The 16,277-nt window shown below is 41.3% G+C and overlaps 1 protein-coding gene across 9 annotated transcripts in view; it reads left to right on the top strand.

Moving 5' to 3' along the window:
* The window catches only part of LNX1 (ligand of numb-protein X 1), a 240,265-nt gene that overhangs the window by 79,510 nt on the left and 144,478 nt on the right, over window positions 1-16,277 (top strand). For 5 of the 9 annotated variants that reach the window (XM_021101221.1, XM_021101222.1, XM_021101223.1 and 2 more), the window contains exons 3-4: window positions 6,410-6,494; window positions 8,933-9,060. The exons of 1 other annotated variant lie outside the window; for it this stretch is intronic. The gene's annotated coding sequence lies outside the window, so the exon portion shown is untranslated. The remainder of the gene's footprint in view (window positions 1-6,409; window positions 6,495-8,932; window positions 9,061-16,277) is intronic. 3 more of the 9 variants (XM_021101224.1, XM_021101214.1, XM_021101220.1) reach the window with 1 other exon arrangement.

Below are 16,277 nucleotides of genomic sequence, written 5' to 3'. Positions count from 1 at the left end.
CACCTCCCTCCCTTTAAATTGTGTCATTTTCTCCTCAGTGACATGTATGCTTAACCTCCCCCCCCACCTCATTTTTGCCATTAATCAGTTCAAAGTGTCATGACAAAGTTAGGGTCAATGGCTTGAGGAAAAAAAAATCTACATTTCCTTCTCACTCTCTGGGTTCCAAAGCAGATGAACAAATTTAGGAATAGCTCCCAAAGTCAACTTGGGATGAGAGGAAGAGAAGACATGGTTCCTTAAGAAGAGGAGCCAGATTCTGAGGTGGGACCACACCCCTAGGGTCCTCCCTGCACCTGGAGCATCCTTTGAAGTGAAGGAAATTGCTCCACCATGAGGAGGCGGAGGGAGGCAGACAGATGTGAACATGGAATGTAAAACCAGTAAACATTCTGTAAACACTGAGGGGGCAGTCAACAGCATGGGCTGACTAATGGTATCTTGAGTTAGTTTTCTTGGCTTCTGTGTCTTTTACCTCCTGTTTGATCCTGAAGTTCACAATTTAGACAACTTTAAAGTTCTAAGACCTATGATCTAAAGAGCAATTGGGCATTCTCCAGGTACCTTCACCTTCTGGCTTCCCTGTTGTGGGGTGTGGGGAGGGAAAAACGTTGGCCCCACACACCTAGAGATCTGCCCAAAATGGGGTGATTTGCTTTACTTAGAAAGGTTAACCAGGGAGTCATTTCACGGAAGGAAGGATGGACAAGAAGGAACAGAGGTCGAAACCCCAAAGGATGCCAAAGCCTTTCTGAGTGCTATTTCTGCAATAAAACACTTGAAACACTATGCCATGGAAGAGGAAGTCTTAGAATTAAGAATGGGACTCCCACAATCACAAATTCTTTCCTAGAGAATGTGTTAGTGCGGGGGTACGCCTGAAAATAGCACATTTCCCTAGAAAGGAAGATGTTATCTGGGAGACGGTTTCCCTTAAATTGACCAATGTGCCTGAGCAATACACATTCATCCATTTTCAAAAATTCCTGTATGTAATTGATTTAAATATAGGTACCTGTGTGGTCCTTTGTGGGCTGTCTTTTTGTTTGCTTCCTTTTTTTTCCTTTTAAAAATTATGATTGATTTACAATATTCTATTAATTTCTGCTGTACAGCAAATTGTCCCAGTCATACACATATACACACATTCTTTTTTTTTCAGTGCAGTCTTTATATATTTTGTATATACATACATTCTTTTTCTCATATTATCCTCCATCATGTTGCATCACAAGTGACAAGACAGAGTTCCCTGTGCTATACAGCAGAATCTCATTGCTTATCCACTCCAAATGCAATAGTTTGCATCTACTAACCCCAAACTTCCAGTTCATCCTACTCCCTCCCCATCCCCCTCAGCAACCACAAGTCTGTTCTCTATGTCCATGACTTTGTTTCTTGTCTGTAGATAGGTTCATTTGTGCCATATATTAAATTCCAGATATAAGTAATATCATATGGTATTTGTCTTTCTCTTTCTGACTTACTTCACGTAGTATGAGAGTCTCTAGTTCCATCCATGATGCTTCAAATGGCATTATTTTAATGGCTGAGTAATATTCCATTGTGTATATGTACCCCATCTTGTTAATCCATTAATCCATTCATCTGTTGATGGACATTTAGGTTGTTTCCATGTCTTGGCTATTGTGAATAGTGCTGTAATGAACATAAGGGTGTATGTATCTTTCAGGGAAAGTTTTGTCTGGATACATGCCCAGGAATGGGATTGCCGGGTCGTATGGTGGTTCTATATTTAAGTTTCTGAGGTACCTCCATACTTTTTTCCATAGTGGTTGTACCAGTTTACATTCCCACCAACACTGGAGGAGAGTACTCTTTTCTCCACAGCCTTTCCAACATTTATTATTTGTTGACTTGTTAATGATAGCCATTTTGAATGGTGTTCCTTTTATAGACATGGTGCCTCCTCTTCTCTTACAAACATATCAATTCCCAACCTACCCAACCTACCCAGATAACCCATATTAATAATCTAATAGGTATCTTTCCTATTTTTACTCATGGCTATATAATCATATAAAGATGCACACAACACACACACAGGTGCTTTCTGATCATCGTTTGTTCTCCAAAAATAGAACCACATACCCACCCCCCTTTCTTTTTTTCTGCTTGTGCTTTACTCCATCAATAACGCCTCTTGAAATTCTTCCTGTCAATTCGCCAGCTCTATGCCATTCCCCTTAACGGCTGTGTCACTACATCCTATGTCTACGCCGTAGTTTATTCAGCCGCTCCCCTATTACTGGAAACACATCGTAGCTTTCACAGACAATTTGCAAGAGAACCTCAGAACAACTCCCTCCTTCCAAAAAAACACTTTATATGAATCCTTATGTTCTGGTGACTTTATTTCTATTGGACAGTTTCCCAGGAAAAAGATTGCTGGCCTGAAGAGTGTATTTTAAATTTTAGTGACTATCATTGTACTGCTTCCCCAAGAGGCTGTAGCATTTCTAATTCCATCCATGAAAGTGATCCCTTTCCTATAACGCTGCCAACAAGAGGTGTTACAGATCTTTTAAATTTTAGATAATCTAGCATGTGTAAAATTACATCTCATTGTTAATTTGCCTTCCCCCCACTTTTGGTGAATTTGAGGATCTCTCCATATTTCTTGGTCACTTGGATTGTTTTTCTATAAACTACCCATTGATATACTTTGCCCATTTTCCTACTGGTTTGTTCTTGTTTCTTTTGTAAATTTATAATAAATATTCACATATTATAAAAATTAAATGTTACATATGTTATAGATATATTTCTGAAAACCTACTATGACAATGATATTTTTGTGTTATGTTTGTCTTTAAGGAGATAATTGTTATAGTTAAATATGCCTATCTTTTCTCTAATAGCTTTTGACTTCTCAGTTTTGATCGGGAAAGTTTTCCTGCACAATATAGTACATTTAATCTATGAGATTTTCTGGCAAGAGTTTTGCTTTATCCTTATTTTTTACTCATATATTTGTACTATATCCTTGTGCAATAAAATAGGGATAAAATAAGGTACTTATTTGCATATAATGGCTTTATAGAGCATTCTAATAATGGATGAGGAAGTCTGCCTCATCTTTATTTTTCTAAAATTACTTACCTTTTCTTCATTGTTTGGTTTATTTCTAGAAATTTTAAGATCACTTTATCCAATTGCCAAAAGCAAACACACCAAAATACCCACCTTGTTGTGAGTTTTAGTGAAATATATACACGATTTGAGGGAGCTTAATATTTTTATGGCATTGAGTCTTCTCATCCAAGTATATGGCATGTCTTTCCACTTCTTCATTTCTACTTTTACATATTTTAGGATGATTTTCTTATTTCCTTTTTGTTATATCTATTTCAAAATATTCCATAGAGGTTTCCTCTTCATTATTTTAAATGATTTTTTTCCATTCCTATTCTTATTGCTAGAGTAAAGAAAAGATAATGATTTTTTGTGTGTGCATATTTTTGGATTCATCTACTTTAAAATTCTCTTCTTAATTCTAGGAGATTTTTACCAGATTCCTTTGGGCTTTCTAGGTTTACACTCATATCATCTGCAAAAATTGATCATTTTTCCTCTTGTTTTCCAATGTTTTTTCCAGTTTTTAAATTTGTTGCCATAAAGTTTAATATTATATTCTTTTTTACTACTTTTAGTCATTTTAATATCTGTTCTTCCTACTTCTGGATCTTTCATAATTTTTCTTTTTATCCTTTTCAAAAATTGTCTATCAAATGTATAGATTTTAATATAACAATATTTAAAATTTATTTATCTATTCTACTTTTTTCCTTTCTATTTCATTGTTAAGCTTTTATTTTATCACTTTATTGTTCTTTCTTTCTTTCTTTCTTTCTTTTTTTTTTTTTGTCTTTTGTCTTTTCAGGGCAGCATCCGCTGCATATGGAGGTTCCCAGGCTAGGCGTCTAATCAAAGCTACAGCTGCTGGCCTACACCACAGCCACAGCAATGCCAGATCCAAGCCACATCTGTGACCTACACCACAGCTCCCAGCAATGCAGGATCCTTAACCCACTGAGTGAGGCCAGGGATCTAGCCCTCAACCTCATGATTCCTAGTCAGATTCATTTCTGCTGAGCCACAATGGGAACTCCTCTTTATTGTTCTTTTTCTAACTTCTTAATGTAGATTTGGTTTCTTCTCATCTTCATTCTTTCACAAGAAAGGTCTTTTGGCTATAATATTTTTCTGGTGCGATTTCACAGTGTCTTACGGAATGTTATAAAGTTTTCCTTTTTATAGCTTTCAAGAAAAATAATAATAATGAGTTCCCTTGTGACACAACAGGTAAGGATCTGGTGTTGTGGTGTTGGTGTGGGTTTGATCCCCGGCCCAGGAACTTTCACGTACTGCTGATGTATCCAAAACAAACAAACAAAAATCAAGTGACAGAACCTCCTTGCCTGCCCATTTGCATCTCTCACACAGTAACTTCCCTTTTGATTTCTCCTTTGAGCCAAATATTTTCTAAGTTTTTCTTAATTTTCAAGCAGACAATTTTTGGTCATCTTTTAATTTTTTTTCTTATTCATTGCATTAGGATCAGATTATATAACCTACAAAATATTTATTTTTTGAATTTGCTAACATTTTCTTTGTAGACAGCTACATAATCAGTCTTTATAAATGTTCTTCAGATATATAAAAGTAATGAAAATTCTCTATATCTGAAATGTAGGTTTTTTTCAGTTATTGTGTTGGGAAGTAGAGTGGCACAGAGGTTAAAAGCAAAGACTTCAGGGAAAATTTGTCTCTTTTCAAAACTTGAATTTACCACGTGACCTTGACCACATTTGTAAGTAAGTAATAATAGTATCTACCTCATAGGGTCCTTGTGAGGATTAAATTTTTAAATATTCATAAAGTACTTAGAAGAAAAATCAGCACATACCAAATATAATTAATAGTTACATAAAAAAAAGAATTAGTCAGTTCATCTATGTCCTTGTCTTTCTTTCTACAGAATGGTCAAATACAGTCCAAAGAGATATCTTGGGTTAATATATGTTTTTTGGTGTTTTTGAGGATGGCTTTTGTGTCAAAATATTATCCTGGAACCATTTTCCTTTCCTTTTTTCTTCTTTTGGCCATCCCCAGAGCATGTGGAATTTCCTGGCCCGGGGATCAAACCCATGCCACAGCAGCAACCTGAGCCACTGCAGTGACAACACCAGATCCTAACCCACTGTGCCACAGAGAGCTCCTGGAACCATTTTCTTTCTTTCTTTCTTTCTTTCTTTTTTTAGGGCCACACCTGTGTCATGTGGAAGTACAGGCTAGGGGTCAAATTGAAGCTGTAGCCGCCAGCGTACACCACAGCCACAGCAATGTGGGATCTGACCACATCTGTGACCTACACCACAGCTCACAGCATCGCTAGATCCTTAACCCACTGAGCGAGGCCAGGGATCAAACCCTCATCTCATGAATATTTGGAACTATTTTCTTTTAAGTTTTAAATTTTTAACATGATAGATTTTAAAATGTAATCCTTTTACTCTTTAGATTTTTCAGTGTTTATTTTACTTCCTTGAATTTGTCTTATCTTCATTACTTATTTTTTACTTTTGACCACACAAATTAAAATTTACTTGCCCTTTAATAAACGTCTCAATCTCTTTCTTCCTAAGTTAACTTTTCCCCCAAAATAGTATATAAATCACCATTCTTATTATACTTTAGAAGGCTAGATTTCCTTCAGGGAAGTTCAGGTAAATTAAGTAGCCTGTGTAATCAGACTGGATTATAGATGTGCTCCCAAAATAATGTTTAGTGTTCTGAGTTCCACAGTCTATTCATTTTTACAATTTTTGTGTAAATCTTAGTTTCTCTTTCATATCATATTCCTTCTGCCTAAAGAAATCCGTTTAAGATTTCCTGTAGTTCAGGAGTTTTCACTGTGGCTCAGCAGTGAAGAACCCAACTAGTATCCATGAGGATGCATGTTCGATCCCTGGCCTTGCTCAGTGGATTAAGGATCTGGCATTGCCATGAGCAGCAGTGTAGTTTACAGACATGCCTCAAATCTGGCATTGCTGTGGCTGTGGTGTAAGCCAGTGACTGCAGCTCTGATTCAACCACTAGCCTGGGAACTTCCATATGCTGAGGGTGAAGCCCTAAAAAGACCAAAAAGAAAAAGAAAAAGAAAAAGATTTCCTGTAGTTCATATCTATTAGTAATAAATGATCTCGTTCTTTGTTTATCTGAAAAGTCTCAATTTCCCTTCATATTTGAAAGACTCTGCCACTGGGTATTGAATTTGGGGTTGACAGTTTTTCCCTTCCAGCACCTTAAAGATGTCCCTCCATAGACAGGCTTTGTTAGTTTCTGATGAGAAGTCAGTCTGATCTTTCCTATCTTCCTTCCATAGGCCTGAACCATGAGGAAGGCTTTCTCCCACCTTCTACTCTGCCCAGTATTTTTCATGAGGTCTGTGGAAAAGAGCCTGTGAGTGGGTAAGAGCACTTTTTTCTGTGACTTCTAGCATTTCTATACTCTCATGATATTCAAACTTGACTTTAGAAATTTAGAGGAATTTTTCTTAGCTGCTTTTATGGTGGATCTGTCTTCTTCCCCTGCTCTACTTCAAATTAGCTAGAACTCCTATTTTTCCCTTGGAGGTTCCTATTTTCTCTTCGATTTCAGGCTAGTTGGTTGCCCTACAACCTCTACTCTCTAATGGATGCCAGAAGAGTTATGATTGTATAGATCATTCTACTTTTTCTTAGGGTGTGAGTGATGTTCTCTCTGATTTTTTAATATTCTAAGAGGAAGCCACTTACCTAAATTTTAAGTTTAACTTACAAACATTATTATTTCACTTATAAACCTAGCAAAAAATAGTCCCTTCTTGGAGTTCCTGTCGTGGCGCAGTGGTTAACAAATCCGACTAGGAACCATAAGGTTGCAGGTTTGGTCCCTGCCCTTGCTCAGTGGGTTAACGATCCGGCTTTGCCGTGAGCCGTGGTGTAGGTTGCAGATGCGGCTCGGATCCCGCGTTGCTGTGGCTCTGCTCTGGCGTAGGCCAGTGGCTACACCTCCGATTGGACCCCTAGCCTGGGAACCTCCATATGCTGCGGGAGCGGCCCAAGAAACAGCTAAAAAGACAAAAAAAAAAAAAAAAAAAAAAAAGTCCCTTCTTAGGATAGTTTTATAATTTAATGTATTTAATTAAACATGTTTAACTGCACTGTAAATTATAAAGATAACATATTAAAATTTCTTTTGAAGTGTTCCAAGTATCTGATGTAGTAGATTGTACTTTCCAAAATGGCAACCACACCACAATTCTCATCCTATCTGCTCTTCCGTATGAATTTGACACATCCCATGATGAGGTAGAAGCTACTCTTCCATCCCTTTGTATCTGGGTGGTCTCTGACTCTTTCCTACTAGAATATGGGAGAAGTTATGCTTTACAAGTTCTAGTCACAGCCCATTAGCTAGCCTGGAAAATTTCGCTATGCAAAGCTACTGGGAACTCCAAGTCTTACAGTGAGCCTGGATTTTCCCTTAATTCTCTGATGAGTATGCCAACCAACCAGGAGTTGTTAAGAGAGAGAAGTTGTTTTAGCACTTGTTTACAGTCTATTCATTTTTTTATTATTTGATTCTATTCTCAATTATTTTTAGATCCTTTTGACAACTCTTAGAGATCATTAAATTACCTCCCATTAATTTTGCTTGTCTCTTCTGTCTTGTCTGATTTTGTGTGCACATTTCCAAGGTCATTCTAATGACATCCCAAAGTTATCCACCAGGATTGTATTTTGTAAAAATCAAGTTGTTGTTATATTTCTAAAAGTGTTTGGTTTATAGTTAGATGTTTAATGTTTGATGCATACTTTGGTGTGTTTGAAGCAAAGTGGATTATGACTGTTATCTTTTCCTTATTAAATAAAGGTCTCTTATAATAGAATATTCTTTTTTAAAAAAAAATCCTGTTTAATGATTTTAAACTTAAATGTTACCTTTGCTGATATTCAAATTCTACTTCAGAATTCTACTTTATATTTTTGCACTTGTCTCTTTTCCTGCCCTTGTTTCATTGCATTGACAGCATTTAGTTAAATTTTGTGTTTGAAAGTCTCTGCTATTTATCTATTCAGCAAATATTTATTGAGCACCTACTATGTCTTGGATCGTATTTTGAGCAATTGGTGTATAAAATGAAGATCCCTGATCTCGAGAAATTTTATGGGAGGAGACAGACAATAAATAGTACACATAATAAATAAGCAATTAACATAAAATATTAGAAATGATAAATGATGTGGAAAACAGTGAAAGTTGAGCGGAGTATATAGGGTTGGGAGTACAAGAGCAGGGAGGTTGCAGTTATAAACAGAGTGGTCAGGATAGGCTCTGTTGAGAAGGTGACTTTGAGTCAAAGGAGGGAGGGAGCCAGCCATGTGGATATACGAAGGAAGCATATTCAAGCAGGAAGAACAGCCAACACCAAGTTGTAGGGTGGAGGTATGCTTTCTGTGTGTGTGGAAAAACAAAGAAGCCAGAGTGGCTGGAATGGAGTAAAAGGGAAAGTAGTAGATTAGGACTGACAATCATCATAGATCTGGCAACAGGGCGTCATTGGTGACTTGGGTGAGGGTGCACCATTTTGATGGAGTGTAGAAGAACTGCCATTGTGCTTCATTTAGTATGATTGTGGATATATTTAATTCTATTTCTTCACTCCAATTTTTTTATGATTAGTTTGATTTATTTTTTACACTTTTTCTTTTTCCTAATTTTCACAATTTCAATCAATCTCTGAGGAGGGGTAGCCCCAGTCTAAATTCCTTGAGTTTTCAGCTGCCCAGCCCTAAGCTCATTTCTGTCTTTGCCTACCACAAAAGAAGGCAGGGATTTTTAGCTATTTTTTTTTTTTCTGCAGACATTATACAAAGGAAAGAAGAGAGCTATATGTGACTTCGGGCAACTGTATCAGTCTGGGCAGGAAACAGCTGCCATTGTCAAATCCGGTCATTGAAAACAGTTTGCAAAAAGAGGCCATTCCCAAAGGTGAGCAGAGAGACAGTGCAGACTCAGGGTTGGTGACAGTGTGTGTTCCAGTGGGTGGCTGAAGCCATTGCCATGCAGGAGAGAAGCAACGACTAGAACCCTGAGAGAAAGAGAGGTTGTGCCCTATGCCAGAAGAGGAGCTGCTCCATTAATCAAGAAGGGGAGTTTAATGCACATTAGAAAGCATGTCACTTCGCTCAGAACTCCATACATCCAGAGCATCATCTTTCCCAGTTTCCTGCTCCTGAATCTCTCTTTTCTTGGAAGAGGTGACCTGTGACCTCTCATCCCCATCCAAGAGGTTCAGTCCCATCCCAGACATGAGCACAGATTTTCAGTCTTGGGAGTATATGGAAAGACAGAGGCATTGATCTCTGACTTTGGACTGATATTCAAAATTCATTTCTGGTTATAAGAAACAACGAATCCAGGAGTTCCCATCATGGTTCAGTGGTAATGAACCTGACTAGTATCCATGAGGACATGGGTTTGAGTCCTGGCCTTGCTCAGTGGGTTAAGGATCCAGCATTGCCATGAGCTGTGTGTAGGTTGTAGATGGGGCTCGGACCCCGAGTTGCTGTGGCTGTGGTGTAGGCTGGCAGCTGCAGCTCCGATTTGACCACTAGCCTGGAAACTCCCATATACCATGGGTGCAGCCCTAAAAAGACGAAAAAAAAACAAACAAAAAAAAAACCAGCAAAAAAAAAAAAAAATCCAGCTAGTCTAAGTACACCCCAGATACCGGATATCACCCCTTACACCCCCTTTGGAGATATAATTAGATTTGAACCTCAATACCACCACCACCACCATGAGTTCCAAGTCCTTAGTACCATCTCTGGGGCTTCTTGAGTTCCTTTCTTTTGCTTCTCCCTGTCGCCATGCTCCCACCTCCCAATGGGCTCTGCCAGTTCTGCTTCCAGTCCACCTGACTTTTAAGTCTAGACATTTCATCCATTTGCCCCAGATATCTCCATTCCTTCAGCATGTTGTGAGGATAAAAACTTTAATGAAAAGTCACATTTCATTCGGTCTCAGTTTATTTTTTCTTCAAGCAGTTTCTGATTTAAGGATGACGTCCTGTGCTTGTGACAGAGAACAGGAAGAAGTCCACCCGCATTAGTTACTGGTACATTTTCAGTGGGGTAGTGGGGGTGGGGGTGAGTAGCATACATTCTTTCTTAGGGAGAGTAGAGAAAAAATCAACAGCTCATTAGAAACTTGGCAGGGACATCGCTTCAATTTAATGCATCATCTTCCATCAGATTCACAGAACAACAGATGGGTTTGGGCGGCTCCCCTTGTTTCGTCTCCACCACAATAAGAATTGTTAATATATATGATGTTAATGTATGTATTACCATGGAATGGCCATCAGAAATAAATTATTTTGCATTTGTGAAACCATCACCAAATATTCCAGGCAATTTGTTAATCCGTGTATCTAGGGATGATTTTCAGAATATTTAACAATCAGTACTGCACAGGCATCAATCAATCAGAATAGACCTGAGCACTCAGATGTCAGGCGTAAACACCCAGTACAGCCCCATGGTGGATTCCAGGAGAACATCTCATCTGCCTATAACATAAGAGCAAGTCTACTGATTAACATCATTTTGTACCCAAATGTTCCTTTTCTCCTTCCTTTTCTAAACTATACTTTGTTCATTCATTCATTCATTCAACAAAGACAAGATGAAGCTTTTCCATGTGCTTTCCCAACCTTTCTCAGTTCCTGTCCCACTGCTGCTCACACAGCTCTCTTCCTAATTAAGTCCTTACATGGTTTAGATTTTTGCTGTTGTTGTTGTTTCAATTGCTTTTTTAGGGCTGCACCCATGGCATATGGAGGTTCCCAGGCTAGGGGTCGAATCAGAACTGCAGCTGCTGCCCTATACCACAGTCACGGCAAGGCCAGATCCGAGCCATGTCTTCGACCTACACTACAGCTCATGGCAATGCCAGGACCTTAACCACTGAGCGAGGCCAAGGATCGAACCTTCATCCCCGTAGATACTAGTTGGGTTCGTAACCCACTGAGATACAACAGGAACTCCCAGTACTTATGTGTTTGATCTCATCCTGGCATCTGTTTTTCACAAGATCCAGACCCCCCCCCCATGACGCACCCCCCATCACAGACAGCAGAGCCCACATGTTATATTCAGATCATCCTTGTGTCCCCACAGAGGGTAACTTCATTTCTGTTTCTTTGGGCACACGCACTGTCGGACCCTGGTTACTCTTTCTCATTCCGTGCTTCTTTCCATCACACCAGCAGAATTCTAAGGCTTTCCAGGGGGGATCCATGTTTGCTTTCTTATGAAGTGTCATGTGCTCACTTCCAGGGGAGGACGGTGCTAAGGACATCAGCCACTTAAGCAGGGGTGAGGAGAGTGGGTGGTACACAGATTCTACCACATGGGGAGATTTGTAAGAGGGAAATCTCTTACAAATAATGGCAATCAGATTTGAGCATTTGGCTTTGAGGTGACTGTCACCTGGAACTGTCCTGTTGGTGACCCCTGGCCTGTGGGTCCTGGTTCCTTTATTCCAGAAAAGATGCCACCTTAAGACGGGGGTGGGTGGGGAGGGTAGACCATGAACCTCACAGATCTTCTCCCAACTTCACGTTCAAAGGAGTTGGTGTGTGCAGCATCCCCTAGGGGCAGAGATGAGGGGGACGTGCCCAGCGCAACTGCTGTCCCTGATGCCAAAACCCAATAGCTACGTGACATTGAAGGATAGGTATCCAGCGGTAGCCCTGGCTTGTTGCCACACACACACTCCACAGTCACAGCTGCGAGTGTATGGGTGGGTGGATGGAACATGATCAGTGTTGATCCAGGTGCAGCCAAATCATCTAGAAGGACTGGCCACCCTGGGGAGACACTTTAGTGAGAGTCACCCAACGTGGCAGTGGGTGTACACGTGCAGCACGACCTGTCAAAGCTGCACTTCCCATCCATGTCCTGGGGCAACTTAGAGAAAGTAGGAGAGAGGACTGGTAGGGCAGCCTCTCCCTTGCCACCTGGACCACGCCACTTCAGGGGGACAGGCTGAACTGGAAGGACCAGCCCAGCCACCTGAGGCTGATGGCCAGCACGGATAGTGACAGTGCCTCAAATTAAGACAGAGCAAACTGGAAACTTGGAAGTCTGGGGCCTCAATTACCCGGGCTGGTTAATTACACTGCTCCTGGCTCTTGACTCTCCATCAATGTTCATTGAACTGAGCTGAATGGATTTGGTAATAAAATGCAGGCATCTTCTCAGACCGCAACAAGAATGAGTTCCTGCTGTCCCACCTGTACTTTGGCCCCGTGGCTTCAGCTGAAGTCAACATTTCTGGTACAGGATTAGCTGAGCCATCAGTAATGGAGGGCTCTGGGAAAGATTCATGATGGTGATAGCCCCACGTTCTCATAACTGGTGAAGGAGAGTGGGAGGGGAAAGTAGTCATTACTCTGTGCCAATCTAACTTCGACTAGAAGTGCAGCTTTCAGGCTGACACTGGGAGGAGCAGGCTGCTCCTAGGACCAGAGTTACCAGGACTGGTCATGGCAATGCCTTCTTCCCCATCCCCAGAGCCCATATCCACTGCTCCCACCAGGTTGTGGCTCCACAGCCACTGGGAAGCACTCTTGTTTACTCCAGGCACCTCATGGTGGATCAGTGGCAGGTACCTAGAGGAATTCAGCTCTGAGGGAGGCTAAAAAGAGAGGCAGCCATCCAGGTTCACTGACCAGGGTGAGAAGAAGCATCTTCGTCTGCTAATGATTCCAGAGAAACCAAACGGAATTCCTTTTGCTGAGACTGTTAGAATCAGACCAAGAGCTATCTCCACATTAATGGTGAGTGGTTTACCTGGTATCTGTATCCACTTTCTTATATTCTTTGACTTAGGAGAATGGAAGTTATGGGCTTCTTGGCAATGATCCCTGTTTTTGAGGACCTGCCTTTACTTGGATGGAAGCAAAAGTTCATTGGGAAGGAAAACACTTCCCCACCTAGAAAGTTGGCTTCTTCTGTGCTTATTACCCCCGAGGGGACCAGAAACCCAATTCCCCTCCTGCTTTTGCCTTTTCCACTCCATGCCTTAGTGGGACACTTGTCTGTGTGTGTCCACAAGTTACTGTGTTACTAGTTATTATGAATTTTCAGCTTTCTTGGGGAAAAATCTGAAGTTGGACTCTTAGGCCAAGACAGAGTACCCTATTAGACCTCTTTCAAGACAGCGGGCATATGGAGGGTTTGTGAAGGAAGCAGTCACTTGGTCATTTGCACCAAGAACTGAATATACAAAAAATAGAATTAAATGGGATTTAAATTATACAACACTAAAAAAGCATAAGGTGTTTGGGGGGAGGAATGTCCATCAACAGAGGAAGAAGGAAGATGTGGTACATCTATACAACGGACTATTGCTCAGCCATAAAATAGAATGAAATAACGCCATTTGCAGCAACATGGAGGAACTTGGAGATTCTCATACTAAGTGAAGTAAACCAGAGGAAGACATATATGACATGATATCACTTATATGTGGAATCTAAAATATGACACAAATCAACATCTACAAAACAAACAGCTCATAGACATCAAGAACAGACTTGTGGTTGCTGAAGGGGAGGGGCTCGAGGAAGGGAGGGGCTGGGAATTTGGGATTAGCAGATTCAAGCCAGTATGTATAGGATGGCTCTATTGTATAGCACAAGGAACTCTGTTCAATATCCTGTAAAAAACCATAGTGGGAAAGAATATAAATACATGTGTGTGTGTATATATACATATGTCACGGCAGAAATTAACAGAGCATTGTAAACCAACTGTACTTCAATGAATTTATATATAGATAGATATAGATGTAGATAGATGTTACTGTCCCTTGAGAACACAGTTCTCTTTCCAGTTCCTCCCAGGTACCAGCCAATCCTGATTGGGGGCATGAAACTCTGAGACCACGTCTGCAGTGAGTAGAAAGTTGTAAAGGTGTAAGGGGCCTCAGGTTGTCTGGGGTGACACACACAGCATCTAGAATCCCGTGGGTCCCTATTCCTGAAGGCCCCCTTCTTAGCCAAGGACCAAGGCCAGGTCATGTGGAGCCTGGGACGATTAACGGGCTCTAAAGTAAGTGGACCTGCCCCACAGTATTAGCTCTGTCATCTACTAGCTGGGCCAACAAAAGCAGGACGTTTTAACAACTTGAAGGCTTTAAATGAGATGAAATGAGCAAACCTTCCTTTTTCCTGCATCTCCGTGAGTACCTGGCAATTTCTACCTTGTGCTTTAATCCCTGGTCTTTAACTCTGCTTGTCCATGGATGATGAGTTCCTGAAAATAGATTCTTAGCCTTGACAATGACTAGCACATTAACAGTATTTCATACATTTTTGGAATAAGTGAGCAAAAGAATAATGAATGTCTGGATTGTAGCACTGCTGTGAAAATTAAATGTAATAAAGTTAGTTCCCTTCTCCACATCTATATGCCTAGACTCCTGGGAATAGGAAGAGATATTTCCAAATTGAACCTAACAGTGGAATTCCCCCTTCCTTCCTTCTCCCTTTATCTTATTGTCATCTTAATTCCCTGAACTAATGTTTACTGAAGTCACTGGGCTGACTCCTGAAGGTCTATGAAAAGTCGATTTCCCTAGCTGGCTGTCTAGAGAGCGGACTGTCTTTTAAAAACTCACAGTCAAGGAGTTCCCTTCGTGGCTCAGCGGTTAACGAACCTGACTAGGATCCACAAGGATGCCGGTTCAATCCCTGGCCTTGCTCGGTGGGTTAAGGATCTGACATTGCGGTGAGCTGTGAGTCGAAGACGTGGCTGGGATCCAGTGTTGCTGTGGCTCTGGCGTAGGCCAGCAGCTGTAGCTCTAAGTCAGCCCCTAGCCTGGGAACTTCCATATGCCGTGGGTGTGACCCTGGAAAAAAAAAAAAAAATCACAGTCAATACCTAACTGCTGGGATAGGGAGTGTAAGCAGCACTGCTTGGGGAAGTCGGGGGAGGTTCTGTAAAGGAAGTGGCATTTGAGCTGAGCCTCGAAGGTGGAGTAAGAGTTTCCTAGGCTGAGGGAGGGAAATATCTTAGTCTCAGGGATGCCTGTAACCCACTGGACATGTTGCACAAGTTTCTCGCTCAGAGACTCGGTTTCCTTATCTGTGAGCTCATGGGGTTCCTACCAGGACTCTGTAAGAGAATATATAAAGGGGCATGACGTCAATCTTGGCGATGGTCAATAGAATGGTGCCAGATGGGTAGGAGCCTAGCAGGGAGAGACAGGTCATTATGGGGACCACAGCCAGGTTTTCTATTGAGTATCCAAGAGGAATAAACAGTGCCTGTCTTTCCCACCTGAGTTGGGGATGATTGGAGAAAAATTCAAAAGGGTAATTATGGAAGCCAGAATATCACTCTTTAAATGGTAGTAGCTAGGAGTTTCCATCGTGGTTCAGTGGTAACAAACCCAACTAGCATCCATGAGGATATGAATTCGATCCCTGGCCTCGCTCAGTGGGTTGAGGATCCAGGGTTGCCATGAGCTGTGGTGTAGGTCGAAGATGCAACTTGGATCTGGCATTGCTGTGGCTGTGGTGTAGGCCAGCAGCTGTAGCTCCGATTTAACCCCTAGCCTGGGAACTTCCCTGTGCACGGGCGCGGCCCTAAAAAACAAAAAGAAAAAAAGATGGTAATAGCTAATTTGGAGGACCAGACCTAGAACAAGGGAAAACAAAGCTTGAAGGCACCCAGCTCAGGCAGATCTAGACATGGCAACTTTTCAAACAGAAGTCCTCCTGGGGGAGTTCCTGTCGTGGCTCAGTGGTTAACGAATCCGACTAGGAACCATGAGGTTTCGGGTTCGATCCCTGGCCTTGCTCAGTGGGTTCAGGATCCAGCGTTGCCATGAGCCGTGGTATAGGTTGCAGACACGGCTTGGATTCCACGTTACTGTGACTGTGGTGTAGGCCAGCGGCTACATCTCTGATTAGACCCCTAGCCTGGGAACCTCCACATGCCGCGGGAGCAGCTCAAGAAAAGGCAAAAAGACAAAAAAAAAAAAAAAAAAAAAAGAAGAAGAAGAAGAAGAAGTCCGCCTGGGGTCGCTCAGCACATGGAGCAGCAGAGGAAAACTGGGGCTCACTTCCAAGACAGGGGAAGAACAAAGCCGAGCTTGCCCCTTGTTCTTTATCATTTTTCCAGGGAGGGACT

This window comes from Sus scrofa, chromosome 8 (assembly GCF_000003025.6).
Source record: "Sus scrofa isolate TJ Tabasco breed Duroc chromosome 8, Sscrofa11.1, whole genome shotgun sequence".
NCBI classification, from domain to species: domain Eukaryota; kingdom Metazoa; phylum Chordata; class Mammalia; order Artiodactyla; family Suidae; genus Sus; species Sus scrofa.
This window is presented reverse-complemented; position numbering and strand designations above follow the sequence as displayed.